The 17811-nt window shown below is 36.2% G+C and overlaps 1 long non-coding RNA gene across 1 annotated transcript; it reads left to right on the top strand.

Moving 5' to 3' along the window:
* The first annotated feature begins 8183 nt into the window (after positions 1 to 8183).
* Positions 8184 to 12399, top strand: LOC116652559. Its single transcript, XR_004305711.1, has 3 exons — positions 8184 to 8241; positions 8762 to 8810; positions 12221 to 12399. It is a non-coding gene; the product is annotated as an uncharacterized LOC116652559 (long non-coding RNA).
* Positions 12400 to 17811: the final 5412 nt, after the last annotated feature.

Raw genomic sequence — 17811 nt, 5'->3', positions numbered from 1 at the left:
AATACTGTGACTGTCTGTGTACATGATAACTCTGGAAATTACATATGCATGAACTTAGCATCTCAACTTTGGTAATGACAGGAAAATTCTGGGAAAGGAATAATTGTTCTAATCTATTCCAAAGATCTAATTTGTCTCCTTGCAATTTTACAAATGCTTGCAGTAAACACAGAATTTCATTTACACGTCTGGACATTAATCTGTGTTTAGAAAATAAAAGCTATTCATTTATTGACACATTGCCTGTAGCACTCATCAAATGGACATATATTTGACATGAAAGTGTAGTCCTTTCTGGATAAATCTTATCATGTTTAGGCTCTATGAGAATAATAAATCCGAACATACTTTGTATAATAATTTTTGTATTATAATTTTATCCATATTGTCAACACAAAATGAAACTATCATAATAAAAACAATTTTAGAAAGACATATTTTATAGGACCATCTACAGGGATCATAGATTAATACAGCTTATTTATTTAAAAAATACTGAAAGCATTGTTACATAGCATGAAGATAATGAATTTTATTGCAGCTTTCCCTCCTTATTCTTTCTTTCTTTCTTAATAAATAAATAAATAAACAAATAAATAAAATAAAATAAAAGTTAAATAAAAAGGTAGTAGAATTTATTTCTAGTTTTAATTTTAGTTGAAATTATTCTGGAGTGTAGCTGAAAACTTCTTTTACCTGGCTATGGTCCTTTGTATACTTCACCAACATTGTGAAAAGTTAACCAAAATTCCAAGCAAGGTAATTTTTCCTTGCTATGTTTTTTTAACTTTCAAAAAATGTTATATAGCAAAAGGAAAATGTATAAGACTGGTTCCCTATTCCATTATCACCTTACCTCTGATACCAGTTTTAAAATTCCTCTGTATACTTTTAACTTTATATTTCCCTGTCTTTTGGGTATTAATTCTAACCACTACATTAGTTAATTTATGCACCAGGGTTTTCCTGTTACCTAAAAGTGTATCTGTGTTTTCTTTTTTTCAACTCAGAATACTGGAAAGAAGCTATTTACTAAACTAAACTAAACATTAAGTTGCCAAATGCTTCTGTGAGACCTGAGTGACTGGTATTTCACTCCTTCCCCTATATACAATGTTTGTAATTGTTCCAAAATAACATATCATTTGGAAAGTGAATGTATGCACTTCCTCTTTTCCACTCATCACTCTGACTGCATCTGCCTGCAAAGTTCTACCACTTGCAGTCATTATGTATGAAAGCAGCACTCTGCAAATCTTTGGACAAGAGTATTTGTAGACACAGCACACCAGTAAACACAATACATTAGTGTGAGACAAAGAGAAACTATATGCCATACATAAACGAGGGCTGAATGGCTGAATTGTTAAAACTGAAGTGTGTTGACATAGGTTCAACTCTGGTGACAAGAAAATAAAGGAAAGGGAGAAACGGCAAAAATAGTTTTTCTTTTACATAACTTTCAACACTAATATTTGATTTAAGCTTCCATCTACAAAGCAACTCTAACCTGTGCTTCCTTTTTCTTATCTTAAAATGTGAACTCCTTAATGCATTACAAAATTAAAAGGTCATTTCTCAGCCAAGGGAGACCATGTGAATTATTGCTGGAAAAAAACTTCTGGCCTAGGTCCAAATAAGAAAATACCTCTTGTCAGGCACTCAAGCTAAATGCACAAATCCATCTACAGCTTTATAATCCTCACCTGCCCTCTATGGTTTGAAATTAGGTTTCACACTGGATTAGGCTGAGTTGCATGAGGCTTGAATTTGCCTCATTGGAAAGACTGTTTTACTGTTTGGAGAAGAAACAGATCACCTGTGAGTCCAGCACTTTTAAGTGACCATCTGCTGTTACATGGAAAACACAAATTAACTTTTCATAAAAAGCAGCAACAACAACAACAAAAACAAAGGATAATAAAATTTGGTGGACTTACTTTTGATATTTTGTAGACCCCTAGAATGCTTGCTATTTTCTAGAAATAATTAAGAGGGAACATTCTAAGCATCCAGCAGAAAATGTCAACTCTATAATCAGTTCCAAATCTGAGACTAGTTCACAGGAGCTGTACTGAAAACAATCGTGAACATCACTCACTTCACTACAAACTTATTTCTAGAACAATTTTTTTTGGCAGGAGAATCTGTACCTACCAGGTAATTTATTCTTCTTGATTACAGATAGCTCAGCTTGCTCACAGTGACTTCTAGTACTAGCTTGGACTACTTGAACGTTTTAGCTTTCCATGCTCTTTTGTCCTTCTTTGAAAATCATTTACCACTCACTTATCTAGATGCATCTGCATGCTTTCTCTAGGTCAGTTCTGAGTTTTCATCTGGTTACAACATTTTTTTTCAGCATGTGAGTCACTGCAAGAAGTACAGCGTGTGCACGGGAGTCAGACTAGAAAAGGACAGCTGCAACTGATAGGAGAAGAAGATACCAGTTCTCATGACACTAAATGAACCATTATGGGGACTGTTCAGATAATTACATCAAGATAAACAGTAAACAGCTAACATATGCAAAGATTAAGGCATCAGGAATGCTCATCAGTCACTGCTCCATCTCACTTAGGAAAGGGTTGCCATAGCTTTTTCTCTGGGATTCTTAACGCTTGCTGGAAGCTGGAGATGCATGCAGCACTTGTGATGCAGAGCCAGCATTTCCTAGAAGTATCCAGCTACTCTCTCTAGTTTAAGCTGAGCTGGAAAACTGTCCTGGATCGAGGTGAGAATACCAGGTATCTGGCATCTAGGAAGAAGTTATTGCTCTGACCACAGACACTGTAGGTTTCAATAAATAACAGAAAACTTCAAAGCTTTCCTGGAAAAGAAGTCGGGTCTTGGGAAACTCAGATGCATGACGACATTACTTGGGAAAGGAAGCAGTCCTATGATTAACACTGCTACACAGAACAGCTTTCCCTTTGTTGATGCTTGTGGCTATTTCACTAGAACACATGACACTGGACATACTGATCCTGTTAAATCAGAGCTGTTATCAAACACTGAGACTTTCTTGTTCACCTGAGTATCACATGAGGATGAATACTCCAGGTGAGGCCTCACCAGCATAGAGGGGATGTTATGCTGTAGGGATACAGCTGTTAGGTGCTGAAACCACACAATCTTCAGGATTAGGGAGTATTGCCTGGTACGTCTTATATAGCAGGTATTACGTCTGTCTGTCTGTCTGTCTGCCTATCTATCTATCTATCTATCTATCTATCTGGTTGCAAATATTCTCACCTTACTAAACTTAGTGTTTAATTTTCATGGAGTCACAAAATGATTGAAATTGGCAGATGACTTTGAGTGTAATCTGGTCCAACTCCCCTGCTCAAGCAAGGACACCTACTGCAAGTTGCTCAGGAAAATAAACATACTAGTAAACAACTCTGAGCAAAACTTGTGTCCAGCTCAGAGGTAAAACACTGCACAAGATTTGTCCGTATGGCTATGCTCTTTTCTTAATCCAAACAGATGGGCTTTCCCATTCTGGGAATGTTGTAGGCCCAAGTGATCCCTCAAGCTGTATGTCAACATCATGAGGAAAAGCTGGCAGCAGACAATGCTGTTCCAGGCAGCATGTTAAAGACAAGAATAATAGCACTGTTGTGCTCATGTTCTGACCTTGCTGATCTTGCCATGTAGCCTGCAAGGGCATAGAGCAAGCCAGGGCACGTGTTCTGCTAGGGAGAAGTCAGGAAATCCTGTGTACTCTGTCTTCTTCAAAGCCAGATGGTAGCTTCTACTCTGTCCGCAGGCAGATGTGGGTGTGTAAATTGATTAAGCTCAAAAATTTCATTGAGTCTTTATCTCTGCCAGTGATGGGGTGTGTGGGATGCACTTAAATGTTCTTGCCAGAGCAAATTATGGTTCTAACTCAGTCACTCATTGTCAAAGCAAACTATTTGGAGACTTTACAATTGGAAAATCATCTGGAATGTCTTGATTTGTACTTGCTTGTTTTTAATTTTTTCTTTGCATGGCTTATAAATAATGTAATCCAGGCAGTGGAATGCTGCACAGAATTCACCGTGTGATTGCATCCATCTCATTTTGAGCCTGCAGTAGTCTCTGAAAATAAGGTGAAAAATAAATATAATCTATTAATTTGTCATTTAAAATTCTGTGCAATCAAATCAGTTTAAGTCATATTAACAAAATGTAACACAAGAAATGCGAGAATCTAGCAAAGTCAGTATTCTGTTTTACTTATTGCAACCATCTCAACATAGTTTAAAAACATCTGAACTGTCATATCAACAAGCAATTTTAAAATTTGAGACATAAAAATACAAAGACACAGGGCAGTGAGGGGCCATGGGAAAACATACAGGATGTATTTAGTGGTATTTTGCAAAAAAATCACATGCACTTCATAAATTAACTAAACATCCTACATAACTGATAAAAATCTCCACCTGAACTATCTTTGCCTTTGAAAGAGAAATATAAAATCTCTCTTTAGTAATGCATCATATATCATTAGTAATCCTAACAACCATGTGAACTTTCAGTCTCTAACAGCTATAAATATTGCTATTATTATTATTTACTTAGATCATTTGACTTTCAGCCATTCAGCTGACAGCTATTTCTGTATGATCCATAACATAATCATTTCCAGTGTTTTGTTTGCAATTGCTGTTTTATGTATTCTTCCCTATATAGTTGCACAGAACAATTGCTATAAGTTTATGCCATTGTATCTTAGAATAAAATTTTCCCTGATCTTGCTATAATTCTACAAACAGATATATCTCAAATGGATATTAGTGCACTTATTTCTTTTGCATTTTCTCATTTTAGAGTGGAATAAGTATAGGTAGTGTTTCCCTCGATAGTATTAAATAATCTTTCAGGCTATGGGTTCACAGTTTAATAAATTTAGAAAACATCCTGGTTATAATCATTATTCACACATAATGTTTCAGAAATACTGCTTATGTCTGTTTATTATAGAAGGGAATCTGACAATTACTTGTTTGTTTGTTTGTTTGTTTAATTATGTAGGGTTCAATTCTCCATTCACTTGCCTTTTCGGGTAATATTTTTCAGTAAATGGCTTTTGACTTATACACAGTTTTGTCTTTCCCTCCATTTTCTTCCCTTGTTCAGTCACATTAATTAATGAGTTTTCTTGTCCATAATCTGAACCAAAAGTTCTGTAGTTCACAACCAGACATTTCTTGAAATTTTTTCAGGGAAAAAAATTGGGTGATGTCAATACACTTCAGCAGTTTTGAACCAGTCCTGATTTTTAGTGGAAGCACAAATTCTTCACTGTAGGCAACAAAGTCCAATAAAAAATTATATTCTTCCTCTCCCTATATGAATTTTCTTCTCAAATGGGTAATTATAGTACAAAACTGTAAAAACAATTAATGACAACCTTATTCTTTTGCTGCAGTGGTAACTTTGCTGAGGACAGGACCAGGGAGAGAACTCATGGGGAGGGATAAATTAATCACTATTTAAAGCAGCAGAAACTTAGAAACTCAGATCCATACCTTTCATGTTTGAAGACAGCATTATTAGATAAATAAAGTAGACATACTTTATCTTTCACAGAGTGTTCATTTTAGGGAAGAATAAAGAATGTTTCACCTCTTTGTGTAAAGGATATTTCCAATTTTGTGTATTTAATTTGTGTTTTGCTTTGTACACAACTCAGCAGTTATTCCATTTGTGCCCAACCCCCTCTGGTTTCTTAAGTATTAATCTATCTCTGATCATTTAATGTCTTTGTACTCTAATATTAGCACTGCAACATATAATTGTCAGACATTTACTCAGCCCTTAATCTGATTCCTCTCTTGGAGCTTTATTGGAGGGTTATTCAGCTACTACATACAGTGCAAAAGGCAAATCCTCTTTGGGGCAGTCAGACAGGTAGTTATAACAGCCAAGCAAACAAGATGCAGATTTGTTTATTCAGTGATATGGTGTTTCCTAGCATGAAAGCTTGTCAAAATTTTGCCTTTTCCAAAAGCAGATCTACCCACACTGTTAACATTCAGAGAGTGCTGCTCATTTTTAAAAATGAAAAATCATGCATGCCCTCTGCTTCTGTGCCAGCACTACAGATTGTACTCCAGAAGAGGCTGGCAGAAAACAACAGCATCTAGAAGACACTGATGATAAGATATCCTGAGCTGTGTGACTATAAGCCGAGAACTCCATACTTCTACCTCTCAAACCAAAAAGTTTCACACACACATCACTTTTCATGACTTTGAAAATCTCCCTCAGTTTTCTTGACTTGCCTGTTGCTACTTGAGTTAGGTGTCACCTTAAGAATTATCAGAATCACTTGATTTTAAAAGACTGTGCTCTTAAGCAATCTCATAAATTGCCACACAGAACAAGTGACTCTTTTCCCTATCATCTTCTCTAGACTTTGTCTATTCTTAAAAAAGAGAACGTGTATTTTTTTTTATTATTATTATTTATTTAAATTGTACTACTGCTGAACTACTCTGTTGTAATCAGGAAATATTTCTTTTCAAGCTAAAGACAGCACATTCTAGTCTCTCTTTTTGGCATCTTGATAAAACAGCTAGCTGATAATAGAACTCCAATGAAATATATTAAAAAACAAAAGAAAATGTTATAAGACATGCATTATGTAGGCAAATACAATGCCATCAACCATTCTTTATGTAGTACATAGAAGGATACAATGTTCTACTCTAATCCAGTTAGGGGCATACACTCTTTATGGCTGTTATTTCATTAACCCTCATCTATATGATACATATCTATATTTCTAGAAGAAAACATTAACATTCTTTTTCTACTTCACCATTGTTTCTGGATAATACAGATGGTAGCAGAAGACTGTGTGCAGCTCCGGTGTCAGGTGAGTCACTCACTGAGCATCTGTGGAGGAGGTAAGAGAGAAGCTTTACCCACTTGGCATCTTCCCAGGATGAGAAGAGCTCCAGCTAGCCTGTGTCTACATGCATTGCTGCCACAGGGGAAAACACCCCAGTGGTGCCACACAGGTATACTTATCCTATGGCTTTCTAGAGGCTACCAATAGCTTTTGTGGAAGACAGCACTTATTAGAGGACCATTAAATATCTAGAGTCCAGATTTACCATCATTTATTACAAAAGAGAAAACAGAAAAAAAATCAATGAGACATGTTTTCTACCCCCATGGCAAAACAAATGAACAACCATAAACAAAAACAAGAGAACTGTAGCAAATCCTGGGGTATGGAACTGGATAATATCTCCTACAGCTGAAATAAAAATGATCATAGTCATCTTACACTGCTCTGTGATAAAATTTTTTTTCAAGAAATAAAAATATTTCCTCAAGAATCCTAGAATCAAAAGATGTAATGCCCTCTCCTGATTTTGAATCTGTAAAAATGAGAACAGTGGACTGTTTTGTGTACATCACTCTTTCCATGTATGTAAATTCATCCCTTGTTGTCTCAGCCCCATCTTTTCTCAAGAGACATTCAAGACCTGCCTGGATGCCTAACTGTACAGCCTGCTGTAGGGAGCGTGCTCTCAGGGTAATTGGAATCCATGATTGCTGGAGGTCCCTTCTAGGCCTGTGATTCTGTGATTCTTTATCAAACTATTGGGAAAGAGCTGAAAGTGTACTGGTATGAAATACAAATCTGTAGTCAATTCTATTATAAATAAGGTTTTTGTGTAGTCCTGGTATCTCAGGTATAATGATGACCAGAGGGCTGGAACATCTCTCCTATAAGGAAGAGTTGAGGGAACTGGGCTTGTTCAGCTCAGAGAAGAGAAGGCTCTGGCAAGACTTCACTGTGACCTTCCAGTACTCAAAGGGAGTGGATTAACAAGAAGAACAGCTGTATATGAGGGTGCATAGCAATAGAACAAGAAGCAATGGTTTTAAACTAAGATAGGGGAGGTTTAGGTTAGATATTAGGAGGAAGTTTTTCACATAGAAGATGGTGATGTACATCAACAGGTTGCCCAAGGAGGTTGTGTATGCCCCATCCCTGGAGGCATTCAAAGCCAGGCTGGATGTGGCTCTGGGCAGCCTCGTCTGGTGGTTGGTGACCCTGCACATAGCAGGGAGGTTGGAACTAGGTCCCTTTTGACCCAGGCCATTCTGTGATTCTATGATTCTATGATTCTATGATTCTGTGATTCTATGATTCTGTGACTCTGTGACTCTATGATTCTAGGATATAATCGTGACCTGTCTCTGAGCTGCTCTACAGTGCAAAAACGGGTAAAAAAAATCTCAGTTTTTCTTTTTTTTAGTTATTATTATTATTATTATTATTTTCCAAAAATAGAAGATTCTCCTCAGATTCTTCCCTTGTGATTTTTCCTTTTGGATAGTACAGAATTCTAGCATATGCTTGACTTGGTTTTCGAAAGTTTGAGGCAAGAATAAGATTGAATTAATATTCTACAAATTTAGACTGTCAGGGGAAAAAAAAAATGACCAGATGGGTTGGTAAGAATGTAGGAAGTAGGGAAAGAGATACAAGAAGTAAAAGGAAAGAAGCAGAGATCACAGAGATGATGCCTCATCCATGTATGGGATGCACTCATGGCAACTATGAGTTCCTTGTAAATATTTTTGGCATTGTCATGTACTCTGATATGGTTAAATTTATTTATTTAACTATTTTTTTTTCTGTGTGCCCAACACTATTCAGGTTCTCAGTAGAGTTCACTGTGCTACCTTAACCTTGTGACATTTATTCTAAATGTAAATTTGCTCATTTTCTATTATATCACAGACTGAGCATCTGAAACATCGATCTGTCTGAAATGGTGACAAACACATAGGTAATAACCCTATTTTTATTCGTTATTTGGCTTGAATTAGATTAGTTCATATTCATTTAAACCATGATACATACTGTAAGATAAGGTTTTATTTCCTTGTATGAACCAAGTGAACAGGTTGTTCCAGTAGTATATGAGTATCCTACATTACCTCTCCTGTCTTTAGGTGATACTTTTGACTCAAAGGGACATTTCTAATCATTGCCTTCTTTTCATAAATGTGAAGAACATTTTGGGCCATCTTTCTGAATCTACAGACATCTTTTCCACTAGAAAGTCTTCAAAATCCCTACTAAATAAATTGGAATGATTCTGTTTTATCTGCTTTATTTCTTCATATCACTAGCTAGAGTTCTTCATATTACAGTGTTTTGAAAAATACCTTGAAAATATCTTCAGTACGTCTCTGAATTTAATGACATGCTGTCTTAATTAAACTTTTCTATTTGTTCTTCTTTTGTACTGAAGAAGGTGTCTGTTTCTGAGTAGCTGAAATTGCCTGAATTGCCTGATTTTGAACTTTCTAATCTGACTACTTTCTACATAATTAGGTGCAGTTAGCATGCATGTATTGACTAAGAATCCCACAGTGTTTCTATGAAAATAAATTGATTGTTTGGTTTTCCCCCGGTTCCCTTCCTCACTACTCCCATTACCTCCCTGTTAACTTTAAAACATACTCAGCAGCAGAAGACAGCTCATGAAAACTCTATTCAAAACCAGTTAGGGATCTGACCAAGCAGGTTGAATGGTGCACTGTAGAAGAATATTTCAGTCAACAGAGAAATGGAAAAAACAGGAAAATGCTGTTCAGCACACCACTGAGAGGGCATTCAGTATCTCCCATTGAATGGAACAATTTTAGAAACCTGGTCCTTGTCTTTTTGTATTTGAAACTCAGAAGACCTTTCCCTGTGGTTGGGCAACACTGTTTTGTTAACAAACTGACATGCAATGAGCAGCCACAGCTGCTCCATGAGCCAATTCAGCTGAAAAATCACATTCAGTTGAGGGAGACAAAACTACAAAACTGTTGTTTGTTAAGTCTTAAGCCAGTTTACAAATCCTATCCAAGTGATAGTTTAAACTACTTTACATTTTTATTTTTATTTATTTATTTTTTTTCCCTTCTCCATTGGCTATTTGCCTGTTAAATTGTCAGATACAGACTGAAATTCAAGAGTTCAGGTACAAAAACTGTTAAGTGAGACATTTCAGTGCAGTTCTAAATTGTGCACTGATCTGGCTTCAGCTTCTAATTTGAGTATCTCAGAGAATAAAATCATTTTAAAAATTCTCTTAAAGACGTATTATGAAATCTTTATTTTTGTTTTGTGCCTTTGTTCTCTTTAAAATAAAATGAGAATTACCTCTTCTAATTTGCTTTTAAAGGCATTCAGACCTCTGTGTATTTTAAAAGCAATCACCTTTATGGACAGTATTCAATATGAATCATTCTTCAATATGAAAACACAAAAAGCACTTTTAACATGTACTTTCTGCTAGCTATCTACTACCAAATTATTTGATGGTTTTGTTGTTGCTGTTGTTGTTACTGATCCATGTATAAAATAAATATCAATATCCTATCTCCTTCACACGAAAGGACAGAGAAAATGTAGCATCACCAGCATCTGTGCAACCAAAATTGATATGACCTGTTTGAGAGACAAACAGCAAGTCAGATCAACACAAATGCTGCTGACTGAACCTTGCAATGGGGCTTGAAATCAGCCTCTGTGTTTGGTAGTCTCCCTTTTTCACTCTATTTGGTAAGGAGACTGTGCTAATATCAAGAGGTGGTACTAAGTACTCAATTTCTGAAACTCCATTTGGTTCCGTCTTGGTTTGGAAGCAATTCCATTCTCTACTTGTTAAGAAGTATATGGAATAAATATATGAGTTATTTACTGCAAGATATTGTTGCTAGATAGAAGCATACCAAGGCAAACATGCGCCTTATGACATTCTTTATCAGTTAATAGACAACTGTGGCCCTGCATTATCCAGGGCTACTGTCACTTTAGGATTAAGGAGGTTGAGCTTCTCTCCTGTCAAAACTGTGCTTGGACAAAGCTTCTTGAGGACAGGACTGGTTATTTTCTAGTTTGATATATTTACATTGGCAATAAAATGTCTTGCCACTAAAAGCAGAACAAGAAATCATGCATAAAATTCAGCAAAGCTCCATTTGAGTTTAATAGGGCATAAATTCTGGTTATGGCTTTGCTACATCTTTTGCAAATGTTTTATAGGTAGAATTATTTTGATAGCAAAGTAATGAATAGAAAAAGTTCACTCTCCATCTCAAAACTATCTGCATATCCATAGTACCTCTATAAATGTATGATGAGAAATAGGGCTCAATTATGCAAGAGTTAAATTCAGTCTGAGATTTAGGAAGTGTGTCTGCTGACTAAGGTTTTAAGAGTTTTAAGGTTTTAATATTCATGTTAGATATAACTGTACATAATGATGACAGAAAGTAGACTATATTACAAGCCCTACTTATACCTCTTCCATTCAGTATAATAATCCTATCTTTAGATTCAAGTTATCAGTTAGAGATGTTCTACACAAATGGGGACAATTTAGAGAAGTAAGTACAATGACTGTATACAGAAAAAATATCTATGCTGATCTGGATAGTTAATATGTTAAGGGAACAAATAGTTATATTTTGAAAATAAATGTTACTTTTCTTTTTTAAATATACAACAATGCCAGTAGCACTAATTGTATTTTAAATAAAAACACTCTGTCAACAATATTTTATACAAAACATTTTGCTAAAGAAAAGTATGATTTATCAAGAATATTATGCATGTTCTTTACCTTACTTAGGCTTGTTTAATAAAGATAACTGACAAACAAGCAAGAAAGAAAAGACTGACCTAAATGTGTAATTGGAATATTCTGTATTTACATATACCAAAGAAAGAAGATGAGTGGAAATATCAGAATCTTAGAACTGACCATTGGCAAAACTTGTGCTATGTATGGGTATATGCTGCCAAAACTTGACCCAGGTTTCATGCAGAATACCAACATCTGCTGTGAAAATGTAACACAAATCAACATATCCAGTCTGTCTAATGATAAATGCTGGAATTTAAAAAAACAGATCCAAATTATTCAGGCCAATTTCTGCTTGAGTCACAGTACTTTTAATATGCTAATGAAATTGATTCAGTGACAGAATGTAGTTAATTTTTTATATTTCTTCTGTTACTGATGTCTGTGTTCCTTTTTTTCTTCCACAGCATAGTCAGCAGGGAATTCAAGGTAAATACTCGTTATCCATAGTAAAGTGACAATATAAACTGAGAAAATAATTAGTATCAGGCAGAACACAGAAAAATCTTCATAGCGCAAACATTCACTGAACAGCTTTATATGAATTATTTCAGGAGTATGCAGATGCTTGTTCCAAAAGAAATAAAGTACACAACAAGAAAAGAGGCTATGAGTACCTGCAACAATACCTGTGCCTGATTACCAGTGTAAGAAACAGGAGAATGATGTTTATTTAAGTCACCATGAAAAGACTGAATTACTTCCAAATATTACTGTAATAGTTCAATAAAATAAAATTGTAAGTTAGTCTGGCTTGTACAATCAGAAGTAATTCAATAATTTATCCTGAATATTCATAGATGAATATAAAAACAATGAAAAGTCTAGAATGAAAAGTAGCAAACTTGGCTCAGCTGCATCAAACACTAAAATGAGTTGTGATCATTCAGTCCCACTCTCAGTTTCCTGAAGCTCAGCATCTTTTCATTGAGATGACTGCAAAGTGCTCAACTGTAGTGGTAACTACACAGTCACATAAGCAACTAGAACAGCAAATATCTTATTCTGAAAACATAAATTCTGGTCTGTTCCTTAATAGGTTATGAAAGATGAGTAAGATTTAAGTGGTTATGTTAAGAGAGGCAAATGATTGTTTTAATAGCCCATCATATCTGCCAAAATATATCTGTTTGGCAGTCTTAAACATTTTTGTTTAGTTATTTCCTTCCCTGAGCCACTAGATCATTGTTTCTGGCCTTGTTTCCTGAAAAATTAATTCTTCTGCTGATTTCCAAAATATTTGCATAAAGATGAAGTCTTTTAAACATACATCTTTCTTATTCCTACTCATGACAGAGATGTATACTTCTACTGTGATCTCTGCCAAGCTTCCTGGAATGCAGATGACTGGCTCCAGTAGTTCTCCTCAGTAGATATCCAATTCTTTTTATTTGGCTGAGGATATTATAACATAATTGTTCCAATTAATAAACAAATTTGACCTTCACTTAATACATGACTTCCTTGAATTCAAGGGAGTGATATATTTTCACAATCTGAGCATCTTTACATGCTGATATACATTTCACAGTTTATAAAGAGTCTTCATATTTAGTTACCTGGCAATACAAGGAAACTTTTATATTGGATGATCACTGTGAGTGTAACACAAGCATTTCTTAAATCATACATCTCCACAAAATCTTGCATTCTTGCTGAAAAGGATATATTGTGAATAACAATTCAAAACAAACAAACAAACAAACAAACAAACAAAAATTTCAGAAAACTTATTTGTATGCTGTAGAACACAATATAGATTCTTTGACACTATTTTACAGGGCCAGAGCATAAAATCATAAAATCATAGAGTAGCTTGGTTTGCATGGGACTTCAAATGTTATTAAGGTCCAACCCCCTTGATGTGTGTAGGGTTGCCACTAAATCAGGCACTAGGTGAGGCTGCCCAGGGCCCCATCTAGTATGGTTTTGAATTCCTCCAGGGATGGGGTCTTCACAGCCTCTCTGGACAGCCTGTTTTATCACCTCACTGCCTTCTAAGTGAAAATTTTCTCCCTGACATCTAATCTAAATCTCCCCACCTTCAAGCTTAAAACCTTTCCCCCTTGTTCTATAGATAGCAGAGACAGCATATAACAAATTTATTTGTGCTGGGAAATTGACAGATGTTTACATAGACAGAAAACATGGTAAGTCCTCAGAATCAGAAAAAAAAAGAATATTCTAAAACTAATAAAAATTCCTGCTCTTGCATCTGTTTTGCACTGGGATTATACAAGCAGGGTGCATCAAAGCCTGTGCATAAGGACATCTGCTTTAAAAACACTGGGAGCTACTTGGATACAAGCTTGCAACACAAGGTGATTAAGCCCAATGGGAAGGGGTTGCTGTCTGCATTCTGATTTGATTAAGAGATCAAATCAGTGTATGAGTAGTGGTAGCAACTCATGGAAGTTGCAAATGTACATTGATTGCAAATACACTCAACTGATGTTCTTGCTTCAGCTGCTGTTACTACTGAAAGATGATATTATCTTTTCCCAGTTCCTCATAGAGCAACCTTAAGCTTTGATTTACTCTGCTGTCTCATATCTTCAGTCTTCCAATATTCAGATAAATTTTCTTTCATGTGCATTTTAAAACCAACCTCTGCATCAAAATCTGTCTCCGATCAAACTTTATCTTCTGTTCTAGGAGACTGAAGATGTACACTGAGAACTGAAAAGGGGAAGGGCCTCAGTGTATTAGTCAGCCTCAAGATTAGCAGAAGCCACTCCTATAAGGCAGTTGGAAAAAAAGACAGCTGTGATGTGGTCTGCCTCAGAAAAGACCCAGTAAAGACAGGGAGCCGGGAGGGCTTTGAACAACTCACTAATGAGGCCACATGTATCAGATAGCTTTAGTTGTCCTATTTAGAGAAGGATGTAATGAACCTGTGCTAGGTGGATGATTGAGAAGATATTTCAAAATGAATGACAGTCCTCTCACACAAGACATAATGAAACATCACAAAGTGAGTTCTTGGTTTTCCTGGCACATCCACACTCCTTCAGGTACACATTAAGATTACGATTAAAAATTTGATGAAGTTAATCATGTTTCTCAACAAGCTGCTTATTTCAAACTGGTGCCACAATAGTTTTTATAGCATTTTCATAAATCAATTCAAGGTTCAAGGATGGAGGTGACTGTTCTTTGCTATGCTTGTGAGACCTGTGTTCGTCTACTTAGCATTATTTTTTCAGTGGGCTGACATAATTGTACTCCATTATAAAGTCAGAGTAAAGTAACATTTAGGAATAAAAAAAACCCACAACTATTTAAGTTTCAAAATGGGATTAATTTAAGACCTACTGCATGTCTACTACTGAGCAACACACAAGGTGAAAAGACATACAAGAGTGGATTGACATTCAAGAGAACAGGGAGAAGTGTGGAGTTTGGAAGCACATAATTATGGATGGAAAAAAGGAAAGAAAAGGTCCTGCAGACATCATCAGATCCTGTTCAGAACACTTGGCTGCACATCTGCAGCCAATATTTGTCTAGCCCATTCTTACAAAACCTCAATCACAGAATCTCTGCAATCTCTCCACTAAAAGTTCTCCACTTCTTTGCTCTGTTCTTCAGAAGTTTCTCCCAATGCACAGTCTGAAATTCCTTTGATATGCTAGACTTATCACATCTAACCATGTTCCCCATACCAGTCTTCTACATATTTAAGTACACTCCCATTTTCTCTGAGTCCTATCTTACCTACTTTAAGCAATTCTGCTTCCATGTTTACCTAATATACCAGATCTTTGTAACTCAGATGAAGCAGGGATGATTTCTTCGGGAGTCTGAAGTTTGTTCACAGTATTTTTGAAGAGCAAAGCCTGAATAGGAATGCAGCATGTTCTCCTATTCTCCCTATTCTCACTAGCTTTGAGGCTGAAACTAAATCTTTGGATGGTTTAAATGGCACACTTTTCTGGGATTTCAAGTAATGCTAATATAAGCACTCTGCAACTACTGTTTTCTTCTGTTTGGGGGATTCAGAAAGTGTATTACAGTCATGATCTTCTGCACTGGTAAATTGCTGCTTTTGTATATCATGCTTTAAATCACTTGTTTTAATTTGGAAAAATATAACTTTTTTTTAATATTTTCTTAACTTCTGAAATCCACAACTTTCATTGTATGAAATAAAAAGAAGCATTTAAATTTAATGCAAGTGCTAAAAAACAATAGAACAGCTGCTGAGATGGCTGAACACTTTGCTTTGAAGCACTGAATCACAGAATCACTAAGGTTGGAAAGATCTCTATGATTATCCAGCCTAAACATCCACCTACCAGCAATATTTCCTGCTAAACCATGCCCCTCAGTGCAGCACCTAAACACTGCTTGAACACCTCCAGATGTGATGACTCCACCACCTCCCTGGGCAACCCATTTCAGCACCTGACCACTCTCAGTGAAGAAGTATTTCCTAATGTTCATCCTGAATCTTGCCTGGTGCAACTTGAAGACCTTCCAATTTCTAGTTACATGGGAGAAGAGGCCCAATCCCACGTCACCACAACCTCTCTTAGGCAGTTGTAGAAAGGATAAGGTATTCCCAGAGCCTCTTCTCCAGAATAAACAATGCCATCTCCCTCAGCCACTCCTCATAAGACTTGTGCTCCAGAGCCCTCACCAGCTTTGTTGCCCTTCTCTGAACATACTCCAGGTTCTTGACATCTTACTTATACTGAGCAGTCCAAAACTGAACACAATATAATACAATATAATTGAGGTTAATAAATCAAACAAGAGAGAGAGAGAGAGAGAGAGAGAAAGTCCCCAAAAACCGGGAGGCCTACTGTGAACTCTAGGTGACAGGGCTGGAATGCAGAGACGACAGAGCTGGAATGCAGAGAGAGTGAGAGAAGAAGAGAGTGTTCCAGCCTGGGAGCAAGATTATATATGTCCTCCTCAGGTGGCTCATCTCTGGCCTCAGCATCCTCTGGGACATGTAGTTTTCCTCTGAGAGCTGAGTACTTGGGACACTGCCATTCCACGGAACTGGAGCATGAACCCTTCACACTTCCACATACCCTCAATTACACTTCCACATACCTTCAATTACACTTCCACATACCCTCAATTACACTTTCTTATACCATCAAAACAGTTTGGCCCATTCAAACACACTTAGTATCATATAACTTTCCCTTAGCAATCCGTATCGTTCAGTTATAAACATAAACTTACTTTCTCTTTAACCCTTTTTCCTTTGTACACAATTCCACTATTTATACCCTCAGTTAATGATTCATACTGCACATGATGTTATGATGTAGAATATTGACAGCAACACCACAAATCCATGACACATGTGTTTACCATTTTCAACATGCATATCTAGTCTTGCATTTAAGTTCTTCACCAAGGAAATAACCAAGCCAATGGCCGAGAAATCAAATGTGTCTTAAATGTGAGGGAATCTAGTCAAGTTTTATTCTAATTACTTTTTTTTTTTTTTTTTTTTTTTTTTTTTTTTTTTTAATTCGGTCAAAATTCTTCTTGAAATATAATTTCCTTTGCAACAGTCTTCATAAATGAAATGCAGATAAAATGTTGGTTGTGGGCTAGGGGAGTATGTATTTTCCTGATGTGTTGCAGGAGTGGCTGATAATTGTATACTCAGATTTAAGCCACTTCACATTTGCTTTCACAGTACCTACTACATGGTCACACCAATTACAGTTTCACCAATTCCTTTCCTAAAATCACTTCCACCTATGATTAGAGCTATGTTCACATCAGCCAAACATCAGCTTATTCCTTATCCACTTTCACTTGTTTCCTTGATTTCTCCTGTCTTTTTCAAAACCATTTTATTGAATATCTATAGTTTAAAAATTGTCTGAGCTCTGTGGATATCCTGTCCTACTTCAAGGCTAAGCTGAAGTCAGTGAGCCAACTCCTTAGCTTGACTGTCAATAGGAAGATGAGGCAAGTCCAGAGAACTAAGCAGATCTCCATGAATGTTTAATATGCTGTATCATGATCAGTAATTTTGGAGCAGAAGAAATGAGGAACTCTTTGTTGTAGTTCTAGCATAGTAATCATTGCACTAAAGCTATATGCAAACCAGCACAGTACTGAAGGTCATTTTACCTGTACTGTGAACTCTTCCAACATTCATTTGTAGTCA

The sequence above is a fragment of the Coturnix japonica genome, chromosome Z (assembly GCF_001577835.2).
Source record: "Coturnix japonica isolate 7356 chromosome Z, Coturnix japonica 2.1, whole genome shotgun sequence".
Taxonomy (NCBI): domain Eukaryota; kingdom Metazoa; phylum Chordata; class Aves; order Galliformes; family Phasianidae; genus Coturnix; species Coturnix japonica.
This window is presented reverse-complemented; position numbering and strand designations above follow the sequence as displayed.